Raw genomic sequence first — 27,399 nt, forward strand, 5'->3', positions numbered from 1 at the left:
ATTTCCTATGTTACCAGACATGCAATTTCAGTCATTACTGCTGCTCAATATCAGCCACAGCACTTAAAAATATGTTTTCCCCATTCAAACAGTTTCTGCTGAAACAATATTTACATTCAATGTGTGTTTTTTGGTATTTATATGTATTGGTGATTACAGCAGACGTACAGTGCTCCCCCTTTATAACGCTGTAGTCGGGAGGCATAGTTAAGAGACCGTGCTGTTTGTGTTCTGCCTTATAACGAGGTCGAGTGGTAAAAATATTACTAGCTGACATGCATTAAGAAATTAGAAGACACATCAGATAAGCTAGCTGGTGTGCCATACTAATATTTTCTATTAAACACATGTAATATCGGAGCCAGTCCTGTGAGCTTGTATATTTGCTGGAACCACACGAGAGACTGTGCATGCTGAGCCGGCAAAGCTAAACAGCTGCAAACAACAGGGCTTCTTGATTTAGTTTCGATTTGTTTATGGGCAAATGAGTCTGAAAATGACTGTGCAATGTATTTCTATGAAAGGTGGTCATATATATATATATATATATATATATATATATATATATATATATATATATAATCCTCTAGACATTATTACATTTCCCTGTAGCAGTGAAGCAGTGTGTCCAGTCAGGCAGCTGATCTGATCATGCACCAGATCCAGTGAAGCGGGAAGACTCTGCCAGGTTGCCTCAGCTCATTGCCATGGTTTCTGTCTGTTCGCTGTGAAAAGCATGACTTCAGCAGAACATGTGACCCAGGATAGGGTGGCTGTCAGACAGGAAAAAAGGGCTGACTTAGAGGAAGCAGCAGGCTGCCATCTTAACCATCAAAACATACAAGCGAGGGATTGTCAATTTGAACAGTATTTTATCAAATGTGGTAATCCAAGCCCAGCTACAGGATAATTGGTGTTTTTTTAGAGGATGATAGACAGGCCTGCAAAAGTGATACAGCTAAAACTTTATGCGGTTTGATGTGCAGAGGATATAGAACTGCTTCTATCTATGGCTGTCCACAAAATCTAAATAAGCATAAGAATAATTACAAATTGTGATGCATAGAAGTGAAGGCATCAGCTTATCTGGTGTTTGGATACTAGATCTCCTATTCTGCCTCCAATGGGTGGCATTGGCATCAAAGCCAGAGACTGTGACCATGCAGTATTGGTTCTAAAGCACACCATACTCCAGTAATACCATGCTTACTGAACATGACGTCAGTAATATATGGTAAAGCCCTGTAAAACCTGAAAACATGCCTGAGTTGCATACGCCTGGGCTAGTCTGGTGCCTGACAAGTAGGGGGCGATCCAGCCCCAGACAATGTGTCCTCGCTAGCCCCAAGCAAGCGCAGAGATCAGTGAGATTATGTGCCATGCCTTTTATTATGTGAGCCACTGGGGACCCAAACCAATAAATATATATAAAAAATAATACCCAAACGAGCCTTGGAGTTTGCTTTCTATTAATTGCATGTATTGTCACTTTAATAAATGTAACCCTTTTCTACCCACCACTGGCATTTCAGCAGGCAAAGGCTTTGAATATATATTGAAAATGCTATTGTTCGATACACAGGGGAAATCCTTGCTCATATTGTGCCGATACCTGGTATATAAAATGCAATCAACACAACACACTTGTCATTACAGTGGAGATATCAAATGGGTTAACAAGGGTCACATTTTAAAATTGCTGTTGTAAGCTAAAGCATTTGGAATGAACGTGTCAGAAGAAAATGTAAATGACAGAAGAAATGACCATGTATGAGCCACACGGATTTGCAAGGAAAATGGTCTGGTTTAACAGGAGTTAAATGATTGAATAGCTACAAACACTGTGCTGTTATTTTAGTGCAAAGGAGGGCTGGGGACTAGTCTCTGTAATATATGACTCTGAAGGGATGTCCTGCACCTGATCTCCACATTAGGATGTCAAAGCGTTCTGATATAATTAAGAAGAGACTGGACTCTCTGGATTTAACCCTTCGATGACAACAATGAAATCATTCAAATTATACAGTAAGGATTTATCATTGTTGTTTTTTTCGTCACACCGACAGAGCAAACCTGGCATGACAGCCATTACATTGGCATCAAGCGCTCCACATGCCTGCCAGTGTCAGTAGCCGTTTTGACATCTATATACAGGAATTGTTATTTCATTGAGCTCTGGATTCTATCAAATGCTGTAACTAAAAGCAACACATTATTATTATTATTATTATTATTATTATTATTATTATTATTATTATTATTATTATCATCATCCAAAAAACAACCCAGCATAAAAGCCCTGTTGTCCTCTTTCTGTACTAGGTTGTTTATAGGCTGGTTTGACCCAATCTAGACCCTCCATGCTGGGTTGCCAATGCTCACAAGATGCACTCCAGCAATAGGATTTCTTGATGTAGCCAAGATGTTCCTGTTAAAAGGAGCGTACTGTGCAAACATTAAGCATCGTGGCAAATAAAGAGCGCCTTGGAGAGGATGTTTATTGATTGCAACTTCGTCCCCTCTGGGGAAGGGCGTTTTCAGTCACTCTTTAAAGATTCACTGTATTCCTGCATATTGCTGTGATGCAAGGTAATAAAGATGTCATTTCATTGTATGAGTAAGTGTACATCTAAATAAGAAGAAATAGTATCTGCAGTCTGCACATGAAATGCAGTCTGAACTCAGTGTTTGACCACCATGTGGCACTATGTTCAATGTAAAATCACACTTTGACCCAAAGGCCCCCATAGTAATGTTCTTTTTGCTTGCATGTGTCTGATCTAGAGCATGTGTTTTTCTCTGGTTTACTCTCCCCTCACAATTCAATGTGCTATTGTGTACCTTTAAGAACCAGGCAATATGCAGTAGCTAGATGTACAACAACTGCCTCCAGGATAATGGCTGGTTCAGAGAGATCCAGGATTTATTATTAATAATCACATCAAATCTATTTCCTTTCTAACTGAAGGGAGGTAGCTCTGAGATACTGGTCATAGTTCTTCATAAAGCGAATATGAAATGCCTGCTCCACTCTGCATAACAGCCTAAATAAAACATTTCTCTGTGCCTGTTTTACTCTGCTTAATAAGAAATGTCTATTGTGGATTATATACTTTTTTACATATTGTTTTTCTTTTTTTTAATGTTCATGATAAACCCAAAGTCACCAAAGATAATTAAGGGACTCCTTCATGTACAGTATGTTGACTTTGGATTCATGTTGCGACACTTAATAGAAATAGACCAGGTTATAGAGGTCATGCTACATGAGGGCACAGGATTAGTTTTGAAGGAGTTACCCATACCATCAGTGTTGAGTAAGACGAGCACACTAAACTGCTATGGGGATTCAAACGGTTTGCTGTCGTTTCAACCGCACTGTTTGTTTTCCCTTCACAGCTGCTTGTCAAGTTGAACATTTAAATTCTGCCAAAACCATTGTCAGATATGAAAAGGGCCAAGGCGATCCACAGACAGGTGCCAATTAAATGGGGTGATTCTAGACTTGCGGACTGGGTTCAGATTAGAACAGGGTAATGGCTGGAGTTAATTCAGTAAAAATGATATGTGCATATTCAAAATGAGGCTTTGCACTTTTAAAATGTACACAATATAGTCCTGGTAGTTCATATTCAAACCAGCCTGCAGGACTCGGTGGCAGGCGGCTCAATTTCTAAACCTGGTTCTTTAGTTTCCAGACTTTATAAAAGCATCCATCCTCTTAATGGGGCTAGAGTCTGGAACCTGACCCACACCCGCAAAGGGTGAATGAAGCACTGGCTTTATTCATTTTCAAAGGTCTTTGTTGGCAGTCTGCAACCCTTTTAGTTGTTTCCTTTTGCTAAAATTGAAGCCTGTATTGGCATGGGTCTATTGGATTTTGTAATTTAGTAAAGGTAGCCTAATGAAACCAGCAATAACTCTCCATAAAGCATGTATATAAAGGGCACTCGTCTCAGTAATTCGCCCTCTGGATATTCATAAAATATTTTGTGCTCTATTGCTTGAAAACAATAGACATTTATTTAAGGGTATGGACTCTGGTTTAATTTGTTTATGGATGTATTTGTTTGTTTTCTGAAATTCTACATGTTCAGAGTCCTTTTATGAGGGCTCGCTCTTCAAAATGTTCCCACTATAAATAACTGCCAGATTATATTAACAAAGGTAATATATTGAAGAAGCGGGTGGTAGAGTGCTTTTGAACTGCACTCGTGTGTAAGGTGGTGTATTTAATTCCAGCTGTGTGGATGAGGAGGATTCTGGTCTTTCTCATTGGCCTCTCACCTCCAGCTCAGCCCCCTCCGTGGGGCTTAGCTGCTTCCAGATACATGTTATATTGAATACATGCTCTGGCCAATATATGCCATAGCTAAAGCACAATCTAAGCAGTCCTTCCTGGTCAATGGTTAGTATGATGGCTATACCAAAAACATCCATACCAATAGATTAATCCCAGGTCAGAAACGTTTGTTCACAGGATGATCTTCAACACTGAGGTGAAAGGACTTCCGGCTGCAAGCTTGACAGTGTTGGAACTGTACTGATCATCCCTATTCGCTGCCAAAGCCATTATCACATCATTAGCAACCAGAATGTGACCACAGACAGCAGGCTGCTGACACCACATTATCCTTACAACAGGGGAGGATGTGCCTGAGGTCAAAGAGTATCAAATACTATTACATCTCGGAGTGCCTTAAACGTACATTTAACAAGCACTTTGTTAAGCAAGTGGGCACTGGAAATTATGCTTCACAGTGGATAATTGGGGATTTTATTCCAGCACTCTTGTCTGCACTTAATACTATGTATCTGTTCTTATGCATACCCACATTCTGTGGTAATGTTGTCTTTCTAAATAATTTATTAGCAATGTCCATGGGGTTGCTCTCTAGTATGGCCCGTAATTCAAAACACAGATGGTATTTATAACGTTTGATTGCAACATTGTGAACTGGAATACAATCGAATTAATTTAAAATAATTTAAGCCTGTGTTTTGTTTCACACTTATGACCTTGGCAATTGACCTCATAGTGTATACACTTTGTTTTGGGATAACCAGACCCCATCCGCAGAAATGCTACAACCCTGTAGAGTTTCATTGTTTTACATGGAACATAACGTTTTGCTTTGGGCAAAGGAAATGTGTACAAAGGCAGTGCAGACATTATGTAGTACTACACCTGGTTTAATGAGCCATCTTGCTTTAACATTACAGAACACTTAGTGGATAGCCTCAAGAAGAAATCCCTTTCCTGCATTTTATAAGAGTACACAGCAATATAATATTAACTGGCTGTTGACTTAAGCAAGTGATGTAATTTTGATTAATACACAATCAATGTTGCTGTTGGGAAGGTCGCAGCACCACATGCATCAACCCCACAATTTGCCTCTTTATTTTTGGAGCTGTTTTTGTCTTAAGGATGATATGAATGCAGTCCAACCCTGCTATAAGAACACATGCTTTTGCCATTTCCTGTCTCTCATTAGCTTTAGTATGCTCTCGTCAAATCATTTGTGTTATTGAAGTTTTGTCCTGTGAAATGTAGCTTTTCTCAGCTGCTAGAGGCTACAAAGCAGTTGCAAAACCCTTCCTTTCCAACACAGAGCAGACAGAAGATGTTTTAAGCTCTTTAGACGGGGCTGCATACTTGCAATACTTTAAACACTTAAATACACTTCAACTAAAAAGTGATTTTGAGTCATTAAAGCTTGACATGACATTAAAGCTTAATAATGCTGTGTTTCTTTTTCTTTACAATAGCAACACCACCACACTGTTAATGAGAATTAACCAAGACTTTCAACTCTTCCATGGCATGTTTACTGTAAAACTCATGTATGAAAGAAAATGGCTAATTACATTTCACTGAGGAATACATAACTCGTGGGAAGTAGCAATACAACAGATTAAAGGGATTTGGTTTCTCTCCTCTAGCACTTATTCATTTTACAAAATCTAATGGAGCAGAGCTGCACCTAATGTGCCCTGTCTTTCATCTTCTGTAAGGTCTACAGTGGTGAAGATGTTATATTGCTATTTATATAACCATTTATATAAATGGATTCTGCAGTTTACTATGACTACTACTGTAGTACAAGACAATAACATTGCCTGCCGGTGGGCATATTTTACAAAAGGAAGATCGTATAGAAAATAATTAGTCAGAATATTTGGACTGTACCTTGCTGCTCCTCTTAAATTATACTTTGAGTCTCAGAGTTCTGGGCTTCAACCTAACGGTCAAGCGAAACTGACTGAATATCGTCAAGCTGTTTATTACAGCATTATGTCTTGGTTTTAAATAACTATCAATACTAAGGGAGAGATATTAAACTGGAAGGTTACCACTTTCTGTTGCTGGAACAGGCATCGAATAATATGATGTAGTACGACACTGCATAATCATTTCAGAGAGAAGCGGTCTGTCTTGTGTTAAATCAGACTAGAAAGCAAATACACTCCTGTTGCCAAATTAATAATACAACTGACAAATATGCCCAATTGCTTTGAATTATTACCTTGGGGTATATAGCCTACCATCTGCCAAGCAGCGGACTATCCTTCACAAGCCATATGAAGTTCATTTCATTTTCAACCCTCATTCTTCCCATTCCTCATTATATACTTTCTACCACGTCATTCCCTCTCATTGTTACATCTTTAAAAATAAATGACACGCAATTTCTAGTAATCCTAGGGTAGATTCAAGCAATGACAATATGTTCAGACAAATGACAGTTTAAATGTCAAACTCCGGTGTGTTTTTTTGTAATTATGTTATCGTGTTTATAGAAGATGATTCACATCTACTACAGCTTTGAGCGAGAGAGATAAAGACTGTGACTTGAAGTGACCTCCGAGGTCCTGCGGTGATAATGTAATGAAAGTCGCAGTTGTCTGTGAGCTGCATAAAAAATTGCCCAAATGAAGGATATTACAAGAGATGTCATAATTTATTACGTGCGAGAACAGCTGATTTTTTTGAGTCTTTATCTCTCATTTAACACAATTTTATCACATGCTCCCTCTGTGGATCGTTCTGTGTGTCGATACCCAGCTGCAGGCTTGTAAATGTCAGTGATTTTGAGAGATGAGCAAGTCATTTACAGCTTGTGATGTGTGTAGGTAATGTAGCAACGCGCTGCATAATTGTATCAGCTGTATGAGCTCAGACATTAACTCAACCTACTCCTGCGCTCCTGGTGGCCCGCTGCCTTATGCCAAGCTTATATGACATATACACCTCTATCAAAGCCATCAAGAGGAATAGGAGAAGGCTGTGTTGCCTATTCGGCAGGGTTGATACATGCACCATGTTCTCAGTTCACAGATTATTGCTCACATTTGGAAAAATCACTAAACAATTAGCAAGGATTTAGACATGTGTGAGACTTTGTTGTCTTTCATGGCCTGATGAATGCTGGTCAGCGCTTTAGGAAACAAAAGACGGTCCACTGCTACCTTCAGCCAGTGCTGTACCAGACTCATAGAGTATTTCTTTATTGTTTTCTGATTGGTGCATTCTCTGAAACAAACACGCAGTATTTCACTACGAGACGGGTGTCTGGCTGAGACAGCATCAAACCATCACAGCCATGACCAACTTAATAGCAGACAGCAAGATTTACAAGGTATGACAGCAGCAGTGACCAGCGCACATGAAAACACTCCCAGGAGCAGCCTGCCTAGAGGGCATCGCTGCAGATTACAACAGAAAAGAAAGGCTGTTTTATATTTAATGCAAGAAGTTAAAGCTGTATCTATAGCAGCTGACATCAAGCTCTGAAGACAGCCTAAAAAGGGTTATCAGGCATGACAGAGCAGTCCACCAATTACAATTTATGCTCCCAGGTCTAACCTTTGCATAGGTCAAGGTCGACCAGAGCCTTAAAAACAAAACTATAATTTAGCAGCATGGGAGACATTTAAAATGTAATCAGGCCATTTATAAAAAAATAAAAAAAGACTTATGTACATTTGCATTTTAATCATGTACAACAAAAAACAAAAGACAGTAAATGTGAGCTGCGATGTTGTTCATCAAAAAATCAAAACATAGAGGATCGTTGTATGACCTACCTTCTTTCCTGCAGCATTGTTCAATCAAACTACAAGAAATAGGAAGACACATCCAAAAACATCTTCATAAACTCTGAATTTAAAACTGATAAATACCCCACCTCTGGAAAGTCAGGTGTCTTTTATTTATTTTTGATTGTTTTATTATTGAATCTGAAGATGTCTCTTCAGCACCGTCTGCTTTCTATTTGTGAAAGAGGGTGCAAATAAGGCTGAACAAGACACCAAGAAATCTTGTTTGAGTATAAAAGCCTGACTTCAGCTTAAACATGCCAGCTTCTCAATTGGTTTACCCCAGGCTGCCACTCATGTGCATCGTTACCCAGTTCACTGTGCCGACAGGATCAGCTGGGCACCGCCATCCAGGCACATTGATTTCTCCAGACAAAGTTAGTTCCATCTGGATGCTCTTCCTGACAAAGTATTCAGAAAACAGTCAGCTGCAGGGAAATCACAAAATCATTTTGCTGATCCCATATGTTCTACACAAGAAGACATTCCGAATTATTTGTTGTATAGTTCAGGAAACGTCAGAGTGCCACTCAAGTCATCCCACAGCTGTCTGCAGTTTGTATTTATTTTTTGCAACTGGCCCGGATTGTCTGAATGTGCTGACTGTGTTTTGTCTTAGCAGCTATCTGCGGTCTTGTATGAACCTTCTGGGTAAAAATTAAAACATTTTTTGTTTTTCTTTGTTTTTTTGGGGGTTTTTTTGGTGTCAACAATCTATTGTTAGTTGAGTGAAGAATTTTTTTTTTCATTTATTTCAAGGGATATTAATATCTGTATATTGATCTGGTTTTCCACAGATGCTAAAATTTAATTGTAGATCTCTTCTCTATGTCTGTGTTAATGACCTACAGTGATGTTTTTGACAGCTACCCAATCCAAATCTCTAAAGAACACAGTAGCTGTCACCAGTACTCTATACTGGTACACTGATGAAGCCACCAGAGATGTTTGTTTTACCTCATTTATCCACTACACCGGTATTTGAGTCAGCATGTGCTGTTAATAAACTACAGAGGCTGGAACCTAGTAAACCATGTTATGTCACATGGATTATTACCTTGGGCAAAAGTCTTGAACCTGTGGCCATATACCCCTACAAGGCCCTTTTTTTAAGTGTTTTACTCTACTAGGTTACACTAAACACAGCTGTAGGGATAACAGCCATCACAAAGAAGGACTGCAGGGAGATACCAGCTCTCTCAGAATGCTGAATGCACGGTTTCATCTTAGCTGTCAAGGGAGAAAAGCTTTGAGCATATTTTGTTGCCTTTGAAAAACATCATGTTCTTCCAGACCGATCCACAGAATATGACATTATGCATGGGTGTTGTGTTTCTTTCCTGTCATTGCCCCCTGTGATCTGGAAGGACCTGTGACCCTTGACCTAAAGTCCGAGCTGTGCTGGTCTAGCCTGACAAGGAGCTACAGTGCACCTATGGAGGACGAAAACAGTTTATACAAAAATATGTATGTTTTACTGAGGCCCATCTGGATCTCTGCTAAACCATTGCATGCAATAACAAGAGATCTCAATATGAATAAAAGACAGCACTGGGCTCCAGTTAAGTGGAAAACTACTGCAGTAGGCTTACAGGTTTTAACTGCATACATGCCAAGTGTTCGTTATTTAACTGGGCAATTGAGTATCTTGTTTCATGTCCTTTACGTATTTAACAATGTACTTAATGTGTAAATCTTTTTTTCACAATATAACTCTAACCCTAACCCTTTTATGATACAATTGTGTATTTATATATCTTGTGCAAAAAGACGTACACGTTGCGTACATTATAACTATGCCTAATAACATTGCAATTGTGTCAGTACATATGTATTTATGAAGTAACTAGTATGTAAATACACAGTAATTAGAAAAACAATGTAAAGTGTTACCACACTTTTTCTGTGATTACATTTTACAAAATATATTGTGACATTCAAAGTATTATTATACAACCCGACATAAAAAAAGACCTTAGCAAGGGTAATAATGCTAGTAATCAATTGAATCCACAAAGCGCCAATTTTGAGGTTTGACTGTATCAGTGAATGGCAGTTTCATAACTGCTTGTGTTATTAAATTATAAACTGTACAATGTTAAGAACACTGTTTACAAGAGTGGTTTGGTATGGGAACACGCTATTATTGAATAATAGAAAGGGCAACCAACTTGTGATTCAAGCTAATTATTAGAAACAGAGAAAAAAAACACAGTCAGTCCCTCTCTCTTCTAAAACTGCTTTCTTTAACCTTTTGCTCTGTGAATCCCAGCTGTGTTGGACCTCAGTGAGCGTCCCTGTATATTTCAATCAAAATTAATTGATAGAAGCGAGAAAGGCATAATTATCACTTCAAAACGTGCTCATGAATTTTTTATGGCATGCAAATGCTTCCCAGAGTTTAGCATCGGGGGAATTTTCCCAGTCTGAAATTGCGAATTTGATCCCGGGGAATATGCAAGGTCTACGGTCAAAGTTTGCAACTCATTAATGCAACGTGGTGGCAGGAAAGGTGAGGAAAGTGTAATTATACTATCAAAATGTCTGAATCCAGACCTGCAGATAATTAATATGGGGAAATGCAATGTACAGAGGCTGGGAGCAATTTGTAATTTAAGGAAGCAGTTCACCTCCACAGCATGCAAAACTGGGAGAATAACACCCCGCTAGCAGCTGTGGAACAATAACTGCCCTCAGCTTTGCATTTCGTTGCTTAGCTGCAATCTTCTTAATAAGAAATCGTGTTAGGATGACACTAGATTTATTCACAAGCATCCACTTCTTAAGTGCATGAGATACCTGCAGGCTGAATAATAAAAAAGATGCATATTAATCATACGCCATATACTGTACATACATATCAAACAAACATGCAGCACACTTGCTGTTATAATATGGTACTGAGCGTATACCTGCTAAAGGATAGTTGACATGCACACACATACATCTAACATCTACCATACCTGATTTTGACAGAGACATTAGATAATGCCATGCCGGAATTCATATTACACAAGTTCCCATTGTCATTCTAGTATCAATGGAAAAGGTTAATCGATATTATAAACTAATTCGTTTTGAGATGTTGTTTCTATAATATTAATTTTGAAGGAATTTAAAGTTGTGCCCACTGATTTAGACCACTTTTGTCAATGTTGCAATTCTAACATATCACGTATTTGTGCCATGCTGAGGAATTGTTGCTCAAACCTGCTTCCAGACAAACACTGGCAAAGGTGGTTAGTCAACACCTGCTGATTAAAATCCAACAAACTATAATTATAACATTTCAAAAAAAAAAAAAAGAAAACAGCTGCTTCCTATTCATTAGCAAAGACAAAAACATGCCACCAATAGTTACTATGTACTAATTCCTGTAATTAGGAAAAAGACCACCCAACAATTGGAAACCTGTCTTATAGAGTAACAAAAACAGATGTATCTGAAAACAGTGCTTGTCCTTAAAACAGATCAGGCTACCATTGGAAGGTTAGTGCTGCAATTCCATTTAAGAATGCAACAGTTCTATCATAAAGGATATTGGAACAGCTCAGGATCCTTTGGCTAAATTGCATTCAGGCAGATACAGAAATGATAATAAAAAATAATAATTTGCCAAACAGCAACTGTGCTTTCAGAAACTCCATGTGATTTACTGGCGGTTAAAACAATTTAGTTGATAAACTAAAATTGAACCGAGTTAGCATTATGTACAGTGTGCATCTATATATCACCCCCCATATGCAGCAGGTTAACCTTGAATGTCGAGGTAGTAGTCTGGTTCCAGGGAAGCAGTCCCATGCTGATTGTCTGCTGATAACACAATGAAAAGACCAGGAATCGCTTTGAGCAACTAAAGCACTCACTGCTTCACGTTACAAAATAACTATGTTTCCTCTCCTGCGATATCTTGACAGGCTTCTGGCATCCCAGCATTGTCATTCCTGTGTATACAGAAACAATGGGAACTTGTGTTATCCTTTGGAGGTTATAACCAGGTAACAAAAATGCATTGCATCAAGATTGCCTGTGGTAACCCTTGGGCGGTTTAGTGTATAATCCCCAGATAAAGAATGCATTTCTTTCTGTTGAATTGTATTTGTCTGCATAGAACTGTAAGGTCATGTGTTCCCTGTTTGCTATAGGTGGAGAGGAAGTGATTCTTTATTAATAGACAAAAGGTTTTGTATAAATCTGCACATACAAACTGGCATCTGGCCTGGCATTCACCAAGCAGTAGAGTAACAGCAAGTGCATTGCAGTCCTATTCATTGATACTGGAAAGATTGGCAATAGTTCTGCAGCTTTTCTATACAGTGTAACCTATTCAGAGTGGACTGGACACCTGTTGTCACACAAAAACAGCAACTGTTTGGCGATTATTGCTGTGTTCAAATTGTTGTTACTGGCGAGTTTTGGTGTCAACATTTTTTTCTGCAGAACATCTTCCTAATTTGGTCTGTCTATAAACTATTGACTCTAGCCCTAATCTAAACTTAACCTTAACCCCCCTAACCATAACTCACAACCTAACCCTAAACCTTTTCTGATACAATTGTGCACGTACAGATATCGTGCGAAAATATTTACATGTTAAGTATATTGTAGCTATGCATAATAACTGTAATTAAGTGTAAGTGCACATTCATTTACTAAGTAACTACTATGTAAATACACAGTAATTAGAGATACTTAATATAAAGTGTTAACACATTTTAATGTTTTTCTCTCCATATCAATGTACTGGAAGCCTGTGATTCTAAAAATGTGTGATACTTGTGTTGATGAATACACCAAATACATGTACATTGCAAGGGCCACATGAATGAAGAATGCATTTTATTCTGCTCAGAATTCAGATAAGCAAATATTACTTCAAGCTTACTTACCTAACTTTGGGGTAGATAAAGTGACAACATAATAAATCAAACTCACAGCTACTGGACTCAATATTACACCAGAAAAAGCACTCATTTTTAATATCCTTTGGAAACTCCTTTGTGTGCAGCAGATTTGTATCAAGTTCTGAAAACTAAGAATAAAGAAAGATTAGTTTCATTGCCGTATTATCGAGCACACAAGAGTATTTTTGCTACAACAGTGGAGAACCTTCAGGCTGTGAATATTGAATATATATTTACAATGGTTAGATTCCTAACCTGACAGACTGCAATGTGAGGTAGGATACAGTGAGACATATTAAAGATGCTTCCAAAGTGCTGTCCAGGAGACAGCCTGAACCACAATACTGACACCCTGCAGCAGTGCAATCATTCAGCTGGGATTGGGTTATTTCTATATATAAGAGCACAGGGAATGGATTAATACAATCAGCATATATACAGGGCTTTGCTAAAATTTTTTGCCTCCCCCTTTGTTTGTTGTGTGCTGGTGTCAGCTTTCAGCAACTGTATCAGAAAAGGATTAGGTTTACAGTTTGGGTTATATCACGCAAAAAGATGTACAGATTAAGTATATTGTAACTATGCATGATAACAAAGTAATGTCTTAGTATGTTACGCAACTGGCATATTACGCTGTTCATATATACAGCTAAATATATGTTTTTACTTGTGAAATGACATTGATATTTGTGCTATATCTTTAAACAGCAATAATAAAACAGTATTAAGTTTCCAGTTGTGTGCTTTTCTTAAGGCAAACTGTTAAAACTAAAAATGGGATTTAAAACCGCTTTATGATAAAATCTAGATTTCCTCTACTGTCACAAATCTAATATTCGGTCCCTAATCCTTCAATAAAGAATGTGTTAGGATATGTGAAAACCATTTCCAAAGGATTAAAGACCTGCCAGGCTGTAAAGGATTTCCGTACCATTTTTCAATTGCACTCTGCAGTTTCTGTAGTAATCAGGCCGATCTTAAATGGTCGGCTGTGAAGACAATACCTGAGGTTGATTTTCTGTACCTCGACTAAACATCAGATAGAGATGAATGAGGGTTCAAGGCTGGCTTTGAACTTCTAACACTTTATCTTGTAATTAGCATGCTCTGACCACACACTAATCCTACCCCAGTGCCTCAAGATGGATTTCATGTTTTTTCTGTGCAGCACTTGCACTCATTAAAACATGCAATTATTAAATCACAAAAACACACCTAAGTTCAGGTTGCACTGCGTAATTACTATGACAGCTCAACTCTGCGTGCCTTGCTAGTCAGTAATTCAGTGAGACATTTTCAAATGACATACATTCTTTCATTCCTGATCTAGATAAATATACACATTTCTAACAATACTTCCTATTGTGTGTGTTTTAACAACAAAGTAACAAAATGTCTCTGCACGAGTATGTAATTATTAGCTCATTACTGGCAGATGTTAAAAAATAAATGCATTCATTTTTTTGTCTCTGTTTGATCTCCTAATATATATATATATATATATATATATATATATATATATATATATATATATATATATATATATATATCCTGTAGAAAGAGTTAAGTTACCAGACACATGTAATAAAATGCTAATTTTATTAATAACTGTAAAGAATTTATGAAATCGTATCCATGTGTTTCTATAAGAGCTGATTAAAATGCTGTTTGACAAGCCATACGTCAAGCAGACTTGCGCCTGTGGCGGTGGGGAGTTTATTTTTTAGGGAAGGTCAATTATTCACAGGCCATGTGACAGAGCTGTGATCATCAAACTACTGTCTTCCAATCCACTCCATATGGCCTGCAAAGCTGTTGTCTGGCTGTTTTGGTCCGAAATTCAGTTTCAGTAACTGGCTGTAACCTTCAGAAGGAGTGACAAGCATCTTTGCAGGCGGCTTGGTAGTGCTAGTTGAATGTTTAACTGTTGAGAGATTAGTATACTGTCAAAAGTCACCTGTATGCATTGCCACTTGGTAATGCGTAGATAATGGCTTGTATTTGCATATACAGTACATACAGAACGCTGGTTCCTAATCTTCATGGCTAATAAATACAATCCAAAAAACGTTATTTTAAGTGAAACTAATTACACTGCAGGGTAGTTACTACCATGTGACTAAATTTATCAGACGATGCAAGGGCATGTGGGCAGCATAGCTTTTAATTACACAGTCTTTGCACTCGTAAGTACAGTGCAGATACTATGCACCTACCAGTGTAATTACAATTTAATTAATGCCTACAGCATGTATACCAACTAGAAAATGGAAATAGGCTATGATTTATCTGCATGTTGCCTCATCTGTATCCTGCTTGTGAGTAGCGACATGTGTGAACTATTTATTCACATGACAAAAGCAATAGTCTGAACTTCAATAGGCTGTTAGTGCTGGCAGCCCCTACCCCTCTCTCCAGAGGAATCAATGGGACTGAGCATCAAACTGTGGTCACCATGGCAATCTGTTTGTCGCCAGGTGCTTGCTTGGCCTACACTCCTCCTGGTGGACATGCCTGACCTGAATGTACTCGGAATCAGGCTGGGACCCATGCTAACCACTTTATCACGTGGTAAATAATACATGCAGTCCTTGATTTCCACTCCACCAGCAGGGTTAAAGAAACACAGAGATGGCACCGTTTCAAAGTCGTATGATGCAAATGAAAAGTCAGATGGTTCCACGCAACGCCTTGCTGTATATATTAATACATGCTGATTAGGAAAGAAGTTGAGACACGAAAAGTTTGAGTAATTAATTGCCTCAGGTAAGTACAACTGCTATAATTAATCATTGTAGATAAGATGTTTTGACGGGCTAAGGCAAAACTGGATTATTTGCCTTTCATATCTTCCTGTGCTAACTCAGATAAAATCATCTGTGAAGCATGATTTATATATATATATATATAAACACAGAAAGAAAACAAGAAAAGAAAAAGGGGTACTGGTTTATTTTTGAAAGACTGACATTAATTATAGTTATTTCAATTTTCAGCAATCTTCTGCATTCTAAAGAATAATTCAGAGCGTCTGTAATTAACATAATTAACATAATTACTGTGCTAAAAGCAATTTGCGTTTGACCTTCCGCTCCAACGTCTCACCATTTGGTCAACAGAAAGATGGAATTCAGCTTGGAATTGTAGAGCCCACAATGCAGCCTGGAATTCTAATAATCATGTTTCATTGTACAGTGAAGTACCAATAGCTTTTATTGTCAACCTCTTTGATGATTTCACAGGGTTTTAAAAGCAGTCCTACCTAAAAGCACTTGAAATAAAAGACGCTGTTTTTGAATCGAGTGCAAATGGACAATGGAGTGAATGCAAGCTGCACTTATGTATACAACTTCAGAGACAAGACAGCAGAACGAAAGGGTCATTTACCCTCCCAAAACCTACTTCAAGCCTTTTTAAAATTATTTTTTCTTTAAGATGGTGACTTGTAGGCAACCTCTTCTTATCAGACAGATAACACCAAATGTAGATTTACTACAGTATACTACAATCAAAGTCCAGGTTTTCGGATCACAGATTTATAATTAGGCGCCTGCATTGTTATTCAGTTGACGCTGTTTGTCCCCTGAATGAGAAATGACTGTGAGCCATGTTCATAATGTGTATTTAAAACACAGTAAAACACAGTTTTATATTAATACAGCTGTTCTTTAATAATACCATAGACAAGTTTCATGAATATCAAACTTTATTTTAATCATACAAAATAATAATAACACAGTACGTAGTTTAATATCTTTAAGAGCTTTGTATTTCAAACATAATTACATGTGAATTTATAAAAGACTTCTTATTGAATCCATGTGGAGCGCACATCACTAAATTCCACACTCATTCATGTTCAATCCCCTACTGGTTCAGAGTTTCTCCGACTGCTATCTGGTCTGTTTAAGGGAGTGATCTATTCTACATTATCTGGGAAATGTATCTTGTTTCCCTGGCACCTCCCTTGGGTCTTGAACATGAAGGTACCACAGTTGCATGCCATTCAAATTAGGCTCGGTGTAATCTGAAATCTCTTAGAGGGGAACCGGCACCTTGGAAGATGTCAGGTGCGACTATTGATCTTCTCGCTGTGAAAAAGATAAATGAGCCAGAGAAAAAAAGTAAGGATCTGCTTTAAAAAGAAAAAAAGAAAGAAGAAAAAAAGCAGCACATATGCTTTTTGTCCTAAAAAAAAGTAAAATATGGACAGCCCTTTGCAGTGGTGGTTAGCACATACAGTCATGATTTCACATTGTCCTCATGACCCTTAAACAAAGGAGATGTGCTAAACACATTGGTGCAGTGAGTAACAGGCTAAGCATTACATCCACAAATGCAAAGCAAATGAGAGCCTGAACAAGTTCAATACGTTACACACTAAACATCTGGGCAGCGGGACAGTTTGATGAGTAAATTAAACTGTTACATGGGAAAGTGCGCTGCTATAGTTAAAGAACCTCATTTCAAAATGGCATGCCAATGCTTATTATCCAAACCGAACCATTCAAACCACAACACTGATGCAGTGTTGACATGCGAGCCTTCTGTTCAGCCACATCTTGTGCCAGTTCAGTGTGTCTGCTGTAATTAAACGGAATTCTCTGGGTGTGCAAGAAGGTATTGCGAAAGTAGTTAACCTAACATAACACAGCATGTCTTGAGGAGAAAGCTCCCACATGTAGATGTTTTCAAAGCATATAGAGCATTACTTCTCAGCTCTTCATTGCTGGAGCGGTGCCATCGGCTACAGTTACTGTCATCACTGCCAGCGCATATACCGAAGCTACTGTACTGTAAGATATGTGAAAAGGAAGATACAATGCAGCCAAAAGTTATATCAACTTCAGTAACTGTTGTAGACTATGTTAAAAAGAATGATTGTATAATATACAACTGGTTGACCAAGTACTGCTGTGCACAACCTGCCACCATGGGGAAGTATCTTTGTGAAGCCCATAGAGATGTTTTCTGGTCAATATCAGCTAAGCCCATGAGTGGCCGAAGGTATCATCAGTAAATCAGCCCTTTCTTGACCAATGTACATTATGCAGAATCACACTATCTTTCCATCTCTGTGACTGTGTGCCAAGGTCATGAGTAATAACTTTGACACACATAAGGTCTTTTTATATGCTGTTTCTGCTACCCATAATGGAAATGCAAAAGGTTAATGTGTTCACTTGTATCAGCAGCCTCTAGTTCTGCAGTTATGTATTGATCAACGGTTAGTGCCAGTTATTTCTGTTCAGTTCAAAAAAAAAATGACATGTGACAAAACTGACAGGGAAAGTGCAAGGAAAATTGCACGCAGCACAAAGCAATTTAAAGACAAATATTTCAGGTATTTGAGTAATTGCCTAAGGATGGAAAAATGTAAAACTGTGATAATTAATCATTGTAGGCAGGATGAACAAAAACTCAAGCATAGAGTTGTGTTCAGTGCGCAAAGCTGTGTTTCCAGGATTCCTCATGACCACCGTCCTTGAAAAACAAACACACAAAAAAAACAGGCATTGCTGTTATCTCAAAGAAATGACATGCTGCTAATTGAGGACAGAAGAGTTTCACACATAAGACATTGTTTCGGGGTGGAGAACAGAGGAGAAAATGATTTAGCATTAAAAAGATTACCAAAGAATAAAAAAGAAAGAACTTGCAGCACATGTCGGATAATGAATCATTAGAGATAAGCAGCAGCCTTGCCATTGAATGACCAATGGGTCCACCTCCTCCTTACTTCATAAGGAAGCAGTGTCTGACATTGACAACAGCACTTTGTACACGTTGGTCCAGGAGATGAATCAAGTTTTCACATACACATTGCTTTGGGTCAAGTGTACCAGGTCTTAGACAAGCAAAAGAAAGCACTACCCTGGTATGGAAACACTTATAGTGGATGTAACTTGTAAAGCATTTTTCAATGTGTGGGAACACTTTAAAGTGAATTAATAATACTAATAATTATACTAATACCACTATTACTATGACAGCTAGTTGTTCTACTACTAATAATAATAATCATGCTGCTTGCTGCTTTAGTTTAAAGGTTTAAATCAAGCTAAAAGCATGATTAAACTGGCTTCACGGTTCTCACTACAGTATATGCAATTTATATAAAAACGGTCATGTTGATTCGTTTCCCCCACGGACGTCTTTCAGTGCATTTTTTGTTTTTGTCATAATTGCTCCAAAATAAGACCTTTGAGTGCAGGTTCTATCACGGGAAAGAGAGTAAAAAAAATGACAGTGTTGCAAGAATCTAACTAATTGCCTTAGGTAGGAAAACCAGAGCACGTGTGGTCTAATTAATCACACAAGGTAAGGTGCCCTGACATGTCTCTGCTATGCATTTCCTGTGCTCTCTCACTGACTGAACACAGTGTACAATTAGTATTCAATCGGGGGAACGTTTTTTTATAACCTTGCTTACTGTAGTAGTATTAGAACTCGCTAGAGCTGAATTGAATGTTCTAAACATAATTCAGTTCATCAAAAAAGAAAAAGAAACCATAAATTGACATTAGGCTCTATTATAAACAATCGATCATGCTTTTAGTAATAAGTGAATGTTGTACCTTTTCTTCCAAACGGACCCATTCAAAAAGTCAAAATCCCCCACGTCTCAGCAGCAAACATTCATTAACCTGCCTTTGGGGTTATTATTTGGAGGATGGTCTCTGCTCCAACCAGTGTTCCCAGGACATCAATGAGTTATATTATGTACAATGACAAGGAGTCGTTATGGTATTTTACTGTACATTACATGATGTCCCAGTCCAGCATGATAAAAAAGGTCCATTCTTACCAGATATCATTTTCTGTTTCGTTTGATTTCTATACAAGAAGCAGCCCATCTCTAACACGGTTGATAAACATCATGGGGACTGTTCATACATGAGTAGAATAATATATTTTTGCCTTGAATCGGAAACCAGCATTAATAATTCCAATCAAATTATTCAGTGAACAGTCAGGTGTGTTTTGAGCGTCGCACACATTCGGATTCTGTTTCAAGAAGCATTTGTTCAAATAAGTAGCGTAATGAATAAAAGGTTGCTGCACCTTTTGATCAAATAAAAACTAGGTTAAGCTAAGGCTTTAACAGCAATGCATGGTTCAAGCATGGGTTACCTGAACAGCTCCTACTCAAGATTCATTGGGTACTTCATTCTCTGTTTTTTTTTTTTTATTCTCAACACAAGCAACAGTCAAACTTTTACAGCACTGAACAACAAAAAAACAAAAAACATGCTCTATAAATATAAAGGACCAGTTGCCACAAGATGTGTACAGTTCAGGGTGTTTACTTTTCACTGAACGCCGTGAAGGATTCATGGTAATTTCTATGAAGATTAAAAGAAGGCACGTAGGAGGAGACAGTGTGTTACAATAATGAAAGATTTAGTAACAGTGGAATGATTGCTACCCCTTTGGCTGTAATAGAAAACCTGTTATTCTTTACACAACAGTGACAGGGCTGTCTTACTGGGACAAGATCCAAAATAAAATTAGCAGCACCTTAAGGCCGTTACACCCAGATTTGTACTGTATTATTATTATTATTAATTTCTTAGCAGACGCCCTTATCCAGGGTGACTTACAATTGTTATAAGATATCACATTATTTTTTTACACATTATTTTTACATACAATTACCCATTTTTACAGTTTTTTTTTTACGGGAGAAATCTAAATAAAGCACCTTGCTCAAGGGTATAGCAGCAGTGTTCCCCACCTGGGATTGAACCCACAACTTTCTGGTCAAGAATCCAGAGCCCTAACCACTACTCCACACTGCTGCCCAGAGCAATGGAATGTAAGCAATGGAACCGAAGTGAGTGACCAAAAGATGTGCTGTACTGTAGTTTTTGCAGTGCATGTTTTAGCTATACTTTAATAGCTTCGCAAATAATTTCCATTGAGTAGAACCTTCTAATTTTCTGAGTAGTCTATAAAGTCCATCATGTGCTGTAGGTAGCAACCCTCTTCCCCACATTGGTCTTCACGTATACCACCATTAAAAAGGATGGTGCAGTTTGTTACTGTAGTTATATATTTACAGACGTGCTCAAATTTGTTGGTACCCCTCCACAAAAATCGAAGAATGCACAATTTTCTCTGAAATAACTTGAAACTGACAAAAGTAATTGGCATCCACCATTGTTTATTCCATATTTAATAAAAATCAGACTTTGCTTTTGATTTTTTATTCAACATAATATTGTAAATAATAAAACAAATGAAAATGGCATGGACAAAAATGATGGGACCCTAAACCTAATATTTTGTTGCACAACCTTTAGAGGCAATCACTGCAATCAAACGTTTTCTGTAGCTCTCAATGAGACTTCTGCACCTGTTAACAGGTAGTTTGGCCCACTCTTCCTGAGCAAACTGCTCCAGCTGTCTCAGGTTTGATGGGTGCCTTCTCTAGACTGCAAGTTTCAGCTCTTTCCATAGATGTTCGATAGGATTCAGATCAGGACTCATAGAAGGCCACTTCAGAATAGTCCAATGTTTTGTTCTTATCCATTCTTGGGTGCTTTTAGCTGTGTGTTTTGGGTCATTATCCTGTTGGAGGACCCATGACCTGCGACTGAGACAGAGCTTTCTGACACTGGGCAGTACGTTTCGCTCCAGAATGCCTTGATAGTCTTGAGATTTCATTGTGCCCTGCACAGATTCAAGGCACCCTGTGCCAGGCGCAGCAAAGCAGCCCCAAAACATAACCAAGCCTCCTCCATGTTTCACTGTAGGTATGGTGTTCTTTTCTTTGAAAGCTTCATTTTTTTCATCTGTGAACATAGAGCTGATGTGACTTGCCAAAAAGCTCCAGTTTTGACTCATCTGTCCAAAGGACATTCTCCCAGAAGGATTGTGGCTCGTCAATATGCATTTTAGCAAATTCCAGTCTGGCTTTTTTATGTTTTTCTTTCAAAAGTGGAGTCCTCCTGGGTCTTCTTCCATGGAGCCCACTTTCGCTCAAAAAGCGACGGATGGTGCGATCAGAAACTGACGTACCTTCACTTTGGAGTTCAGCTTGTATCTCTTTGGCAGTTATCCTTGGTTCTTTTTCTACCATTCGCACTATCCTTCTGTTCAATTTGGGGTCAATTTTCCTCTTGCGGCTGTACCCAGGGAGGTTGGCTACAGTTCCATGGACCTTAAACTTCTTAATAATATTTGCAACTGTTGTCACAGGAACATCAAGCTGCTTGGAGATGGTCTTGTAGCCTTTACCTTTACCATGCTTGTCTATTATTTTCTTTCTGATCTCCTCAGACAACTCTCTCCTTTGCTTTCTCTGGTCCATGTTCAGTGTGGTGCACACAATGATACCAAACAGCACAGTGACTACTTTTCTCCATTTAAATAGGCTGAATGACTGATTACAAGATTGGAGACGTGTGATACTAATTAAAGAAACTAATTCGTTTGAAATATCACTATAATCCAATTATTTATTATCTTTTCTAAGGGGTACCAACAAATGTGTCCAGGCCATTTTAGAATATCTTTGTAGAATCAGCAATAATTCATCTCTTTTCATAGCTTCATTGCTTTATTCTATGACATACCAAAGGCATGCAAGTATACATGATAAAATAGCTTTTAATTTCATCACTTTTCAGGAGGAATTAAGCATTATTTCAATGAGCTGTAAGGGTACCAACAAATTTGAGCACGTCTGTATATTGCTAGAGCTTCGCTTCAATAAATGATTTATGTTGACTCATCTGGTTCAGAAGACAACACATTTTTGGAAAATGTCACACATGCCAATTCTGATTTATTATGATTGTAAGTCTTTATGATTTTTACATCATTCCTAGCCAGATCTACAGGGGGAAAAAAAACAACAAAACGTGGATCGTGTGCATCTCTTTTGAAACACTCGATTAAGTATTAGTTTTAAACATTTGTCTACTTGACTGACTTTCTTAATAGTTTTACCTTAGAAATGACCTTATGCGTTTTGACACAATTAGAATGTTTAAAAAATATATAACCTTCGGATGAGACGTAAAACTAAGGTCCTATTGTAAGTGACTCTGCAGCAGTTGTTGATGCATAGTTCACCCCCTAGTCTCTGTAAGTCGCTTTGGATAAAAGTGTCTGCTAAATGACTAAATAATAATAATAGTAATAATAATAATAATAATAATAATAATAATAATAACAATACCCCCCCCCCCAAAAAAAAAAAAATTGAAAACTTTAGCATTCTTGCCTCCTAGTTCACAGGTCAGAATATCAGATGTCTTTGTGATGGATGCTACTACTGACACATACTGAAAATATTAGCTCCAATTTGACTAATTTGGCCATGAAGGAGGGTAATGTCCCACTAAATCATTCATCATGTGGGCTAAACAGGGAATTCCTCCCAAATGTTTCCCCTCTAGAGAGATGCGACAGAGAACTAGCCTGGAGTCCTCAGAGATTTCACAGCACACACGCAGGCAGGGTTATTGCAAGCCGTTAGCCACATTCGTTTGATATCACAAACCGGAGAATAATGTATTCATCCTCAGTTTTATTGTTTTCTCTTCCTACGAGGCAATCCTGAGCCCATTCAGAAGTGTAAAGCATACAGAAGATTGGTCGTTTGTGTGTTGAAACGGTAAAATTGACTTTGTTATTGTTAGAAAGGTCTGATGACTACTTGATTAATCAAACATGAAATAGAGTATTGCTCCTGGTGTGAAAAAAAGTATTTCACTCAATTAAACAAGAGGAGCTGGGTAGCAATCTGAATATATTTAAAATCACTGTGAAGGAGACCTTTGCATAATAATAAAAAAAAACAACAGATGAAGCGGTAAGGTACATTTTAAATGCGTAGCATGTGCTAAAGCAACAGAGGCACATGATGATACCATTATACAGCATGCATATTTAAGGGAGACCAAATTAAAAAGCTCAGGGGTCCAAGTGTGCTATTGACTGAAGTTCGGGAGCAGGGGTTAGGTGTGGAGTGGATGCAGTATTACTGCAGATACAAAAGCCAGTTGGAAACCAAATGATTCTGCTAAAAATAAATTGTAATTATGAGCATGAGCAAGCTGGTGTCACTCAGCTGTGTTATGTGGAACCTGTGGAAAACAGAGTACAGACTTGAAACGTTTCCATTTTATATGCGTATGACATTTTTACCAGAGGGAAGCCAGATTTTAAGATATGCCCAAGACTTTAGGTATAGGGGAAAACATTGGGTTGACATTAAAAGCATTATCGTTATATAAGAAAACAAGACGTTTTAGGAACAGCTTAAGGCTATTAAAAGTCAACAAGCCCTTTTTTTGTTGATCTTATCACTGTTCCTGCTTTCTTCCTCTTATCGCTCTCCAGACCACCATCCAGTTCTCTCTTCTTTAACGGCTTTCCTTGGTAACTTTTCCCATGTGTTTATTACATTTGAGTAAAACAGTTCTGCCTCAGTTCAAATTCCCTGACATAGTTTACATCTATTAAATGTAACTTCAAATGAATGCACCCATCTATTGTATTATAGAACACATACGTGGCATATCATCTGTTTACAGGCACCAAAATCATAAGAATTTTTTTAGCCCATAATCTGGGCCTGTTTTTACTGGTAGTTAAAATCATCAGCCCAAAAATAAACATTCCAAGAATTTAATTTAAAAATGACCAAAATTGCAGCTGCTTTGACAAGTCCCCTCCCGCTGCCGTTAGACAGGATATTACTGACAGTGGTTGTCGACCTTACAGCACTGGAGCCCTTTGTCTGTCAGTTCTCTATTACCATCTCCAACATCTCTATCAGCCTGGAACTCACCAGGCCCTATCTGGAAGTCCCTTTGAGTTCAGACACTTTATCCGCCTCTCCCCTGCGCAAGGAGGTCATTATTCCTTTCCCTACATCCGTCAACGCTGGCCCCTTCCACTCCTGTCAACATTCTTTCATCCCTGACTCTCTCCCATCTGCATTGTCCACCGTTTCACCATCCACACTACATCTATCTACTCATCAGTCTTCTTCCAGCCCCATCTGGCTCTATGCCTGTACCCTGCTGTCACCTTTCCAATTGCTCCTGACCCAGTACAAAACGGACATTTCCAAGAAAAAAATGTAAAACAACACAGAGACACTTATGACCCTCCCTTCCTTCATATCTGATGAATCAAAGAACTGCGCCCTTTGTCAACTGCCGGAACACTCAACAGCAAAGGCACATTGGAGTCAACTTTGCAGTCTTGTAAAGATATTGCAAGTGCAGGTGGAGTCAATTGTAATAACACTACTCTTTTTATATTATAATATCTCAGATATATAGGGATTAAATGTACATTTTACGAGTCCTCACGTTGATGCAATGACTGAACAGCCAGTGAGTTAATATTGAACAGCTATATCATTGGACCCTGATTAAAATCACCTTGTTCAAGACAATATGGTCTCAATTGTTTAAACCCGCACAAAGTCTCAGAAGAGTCTTACACTTGTATCTCTGCAGCTTCTGATGATGGATATTATTGTTAATTGCCAAAAAATGAAATACAGGTATGGCTTTTCCCCCCAGTCTTTTAGCAGGCATTAATAATAAACCAATGCTTAAATTCTACATTAAAACAATTAGCAATATTGCATGTTGCCTGAAGAGTATGTGGCACCATGTAATAGCACTATTAGATCAAGCTATTACAAGGCTCTTTAAAAGTACCCTGTAGGGTTTCCCCAGTCAAGGAACACAGGCCTCGAAAGACTCCTGCCTTCCCAGCAATAATAATCATACGTCCTTAAGATTTTATCACCACTCAGCTTGCCTTTAATACAAAGTGTCAGCCAAGCTTATCTCAGTAGGGAAAGTAAAGCCATAAATACCAGCTGTGCCTGTAAGTCAGTTTTGGAAAAGTCATCATTTATAAAAAGCAATTACCAGTACCTACAAATATATGTTTATATACACATAATGGTTTTTTTATTATTATTTATTTATCTGTATTAATCTTACTTCACAAGGGCATATATTGCTGACCATACCGATGTGATGGGGGTTATTGAAAGGAAAGACATCCAATAAAAACATTACATTCTACCTTGTAATAAAAATACAGTCGTAAACTTCTTTATTTGCTAGATATAAAAAAACAGGAATATATATATATATATATATATATATATATATATATATATATATATATATATATATATATATATATATATACCTCTGGGTCTGGTGCAGCCTTCAAACTTGAGAGGCAAAACAGCACATGTCCTCTGTTTCCCCCTTTAACCTTATCCATTAGCATTGATTCATAATCTACCTGGCAGAGAATGAGATAATATTCCAAACTCCCCTCCCACTCAGTGGGGGCTTCACTCCACCATACAGCAGGTTATGGTCCCAATCGATGAAGCACTGAAGTCTCAAGAGGCTCTGAACACCGCTGGGCTCAACCATTGGAAAGACCAGCGCTTCACTGCCCCTGGAGCTAGGAATACCCTTCTCTGGATACAGTGGCACACCAAAGCAGCTGTGAAATATGAAAAAGGGTTTGAGGAATTACATCCGTAAAAAATAATTTAAAAAAAAACAACTCACATACACATCCTACAAAGTATGCAGATAAGCATTTGCCTTTGGGTCATTTTAATATAAAAAAGTACACAGTACTGTATTTGATAATGATTTTGTTTTAATTCACCAGGATTAGTACAGTAGGTCTCCTGAGTGTCTGTTTTGAACACAGCTGGGCAGATGAAGCTATTTCAGTGGAGCAGCCCCTGCTTCCAGAGCTGTGTCTGTGGAGGGATGTTAAATGATATTATTCACAGTGCGTTAGACACACTGCGGTGTTCCGGGACGGCCTTCTGTTGTGCTTCTGTGGGACGATGATTGATGTTTGTATTATATTTATACCAAACAGTAATGTGCAGTTTTGAATAACTGCTCCAAGATCATATGAAAAGCATTGATGATTTTATAATTGCTGGGTCTTTGCCAAGCGCGCAGTAACTGATGACCTACCAAGAAGCGAGAGGCAATAATAGAGGCTTGAAACCTCAGTCAATTTATCCCAGCTACTCAGCACAACTCTAATGGTCTTATTTCCGAGGGATGCTCCCCCAGAGTCACACTCTCAGATTTTAAAGCCGAGGTCTCCATCCTGACTACGCTGTGCAAATCCCCACACTAGAAAACTCAGGACTTTAATAATAATACATATTGTTATTCCCAACCGCCCCAGCCAATTTAAAATAATTAAGATTTACAATGAGCTTTCCAATTTAAAAATAATGAAATAAAATGTACAGCTAAGCTATGGGTCTGTAGAGCTCAAATTCACTTGACTCTATCCCAGCAGCACTAGACTCAGCTCATTTGGGATGTAGTTCGGTATGCAGCCCCAGCCCTGAACA

Source organism: Acipenser ruthenus, chromosome 26 (assembly GCF_902713425.1).
Source record: "Acipenser ruthenus chromosome 26, fAciRut3.2 maternal haplotype, whole genome shotgun sequence".
Classification (NCBI taxonomy): domain Eukaryota; kingdom Metazoa; phylum Chordata; class Actinopteri; order Acipenseriformes; family Acipenseridae; genus Acipenser; species Acipenser ruthenus.